Below are 3,280 nucleotides of genomic sequence, written 5' to 3'. Positions count from 1 at the left end.
AGGCACTTCAGGAGAAATCACTTTAAATAGCTGGAGAGACATGCATTGATAATTTGAGTGAAGGATTTATTACTTGAACTATACAAAGTTACTGGGAAATGTTATCAAATTACTGAATTTTAAGGAACAGTAATAACCCTAATTCTACAATATCAGATGATTTAAAATAAAAGAAATAGAAATGGAAGTTTTAGATACTAATATAACATAAGTAAGGAGCAGAACTAGATAAAACCAGCCAAATTATTCTCTGTCTTCAAAAACTAACAGGGGTGATATAATTTGTTCTGGAACTGATGATTACTGGAATATCTGCTTGATAAATTTTCTCAATTGAACACACTCATGAGTTTTATTGAACTTTTAATCTATGCCTGTAAACCTATCTCTGAGGAGGCTTTTCTTAACACATTATGAACAATTTGAATAAGTGAAAAATTGTTCTATCTCTACAAAATATTCTGGAGGCTGAATAGTGTCTTTAAAATGTTTTTGTTTGTTTTTTCTCACAGGTATCTTGTCTTTTCGATTTCATAATGAGTTTTTTTCTATATCATGCTGGTAGCAAATGAAATCAGAGCTAGACTAAATGGGAGTGGAAAGGCCTCTTCATCAAAGTCCCACAGAGAGTTCAAACTATTTCCTTTAGCAGGCATACTTACAAAATGAAAAAGCAAGGAGGAAAGCTAAACATTTCATGTTCTTAGCAGTCACAGAGATGCATAAGATCTTGATAATTTCTTCCCACACATAAAAGGATTGTATTCAGGGAGTGCATGAAGGCATTGTTTAATTGTTGATATACTGCAAGGGTCCTTTTTCTGGCATCTAAAAGATTCTATATTTGTAAGAGGAAACGTGCTGTGAAGTAAGGTATCCATTTGTCCTGGCTCTTCCATTTCTATTCCATCATTACTCTTTCTAAGGTACTTCTTGCCTGAACAGATACCTGAGCTCCCTTTTCTGGAAATTTCCAGTAGAAAAAAGCAAGTAGAATCCAGACATATAGCAGTGCATGCTAAGGAGACAGTGTGAACTGTGTGGGAAACAGCATTCTAGCAATTTTTATTTCTTGTCCCTTAGATATATGGGGGCTTCAAAAGTTCACAGAAAAATTGAATGAAAAGATTTTTTCTGTGAAAATTTTGAAGTCCACCTTGTAGATCTGTTTTCCTAATAGGTTTATGGACATTTTGTCCTTGTTGGGTTCCACTTGATTTCTCCTCTGTTTGTTTTCCTTCTAAAGAGCTATCATTATCATTTCTTATTAAAAGAAGCCCAGATACTTTCATGGTTTGTCCTGAGAAAGCTGTCTTCTCAGCATTGAGATGAAATTTTCTCTTCTTCCCACCTCTCCTGTGGCACACTCATGCCATAAGTCCTATGAATGAACAATTTGTTCATGATGACTTACCTTTGTCTCAAATGGGGTTGGTAAAGGAGAAAAATAATTATGGTACCTAATTTTCTCTAGCATTTTATTTATATATTTTTGCTTCATGTTGTTCGTCTTTTTTATTATGTCTGGACTAAAGGTAATTTATCATTCTTCCTCAAAAAATTTAGAGATGACAAAGTTGTCTTCCCGCCTTTAGTTTATCTTTAAAGATGTGAAGAATTTGAAAATACTACATTTTGTTAAAAGACTCATGATCTAAACACAAAATTTCAAAGTATAAATTAAAATACTTTTCTTAAAGTTTATGTTCCATGTTATTCATGCTTATGTGTCAAGCCATTTATTCATATCTAACATCTATTGAAATTTGAGGGATATTTGTTGCTCAGAAAATATAATATTCTTACTAAATAATTTACTCAACAAAGTCATAATTTTACATTTCCTATTAATCCATTTCTCTATTAATCTTTTTAAATGCTGGAAAGTTTTTAATAAAATTGATAACTTATTAAATTACTATTAACTTTTGCAGTTATTTATTCTTCCAATAATACATATACATTTGAACTGAAGATCTCAACATATAAAGCACATGAAGAGATTTTTCACTTTATGCCATATCTAAGACTTTTCTATATGTGAAAGTGAATATACAGATAATAATGATAAATCCAAATGACATGCCTTGTAGCTATTACTGATATTGTCATGCTGTGTTTGTTGCCTTATGACCCATGGCCAGGCACAGATTCGGGAAACATTGAAATGGGCATTTAGCTCTTTGAACTTCCAAAGACTGAGGCTGAAGCTAGAGTTTAAAAACAGAATTTTTGGCCATATATCAAAAACAAGTGGTGCATCTCCATACAGATTACAAATCAAGTATCTGCATCAAATGGTTCAGCATGAATATCCTGATTTCCCTTGTGTAGCCAGCCATAAGTAATTTTCGCTTTGTTTGGAATAAAGGAATAGAAGAATCTATTCCCTAAAAGAAAATCTAGCAATAATTTCTGAGTTAGGCATTGTATGAATTTAAATGCAAAGGTTAAGTTTAAAGATTAAGTGCTTTTTACTTGTGCTTCTTTGATAATCATGAAAGATTAAATACAAAGTGATTTTCAAGAACTGGTATTATATCTTTCACAACATAAATTTTAAAACAAATTTTAAATACAATGACTAAACTATGACTTCAAAATTAGAATAATCAATTAAGTATGTGGTCTCCTTGTTATTTAGAAAATTGCCTTCAATAATCTAAATATTCACCCTAATAAAGTTCTGCTATGACAAAGTCCTAAAGTTATTTATTGAAATGTGATATGATCAAGATTTTTCTGTCATTTTTGTTAACTCTGGTTGGATTCATAGTAACCCTGTATAGGGTTTCCAAAGAGTAGCTGATGAGTTTGAAATGATGACCTTTTGTTAGCAGTCCTGTACTTATCCTACAGGGCCACACCAGGACTCACAGATTTTTCTACAATCATTGTAATCAACATATGGATAAAAATGACAAGAGGAAAAATGGCAACTAAAGTAAACGAATTTGCTATTTGATTCTATTTAATGACTAAGATGTGCTTGACCCACACTCATGGAAGCAGTAGTCAAGAAATCAAATGGCATACTGCATTAGGCAAATCTGCTGCACAAGATCTTTTAAAGTGTTGAGGAGCAAAGATGTCAGCTTGAGGACTAAGGTGCGCCTGACCCAAGCTATAGTATTTTCAATAACCTCATATGCATGCGAAAGCTGGACAGTGAATAAGGAAGACTATACAAGAATTGATGCATTTGAGTTATGGTGTTGGAGGAGAATATGGAAAGTGCCATGGGCTACCAAAAGAACCAACACATCTGTGTTGGAAGAAG

Source organism: Chrysochloris asiatica, unplaced genomic scaffold (genome assembly GCF_000296735.1).
Source record: "Chrysochloris asiatica unplaced genomic scaffold, ChrAsi1.0 scaffold00084, whole genome shotgun sequence".
Lineage (NCBI taxonomy): Eukaryota > Metazoa > Chordata > Mammalia > Afrosoricida > Chrysochloridae > Chrysochloris > Chrysochloris asiatica.
Note: the sequence above shows the minus strand (reverse complement) of the source record.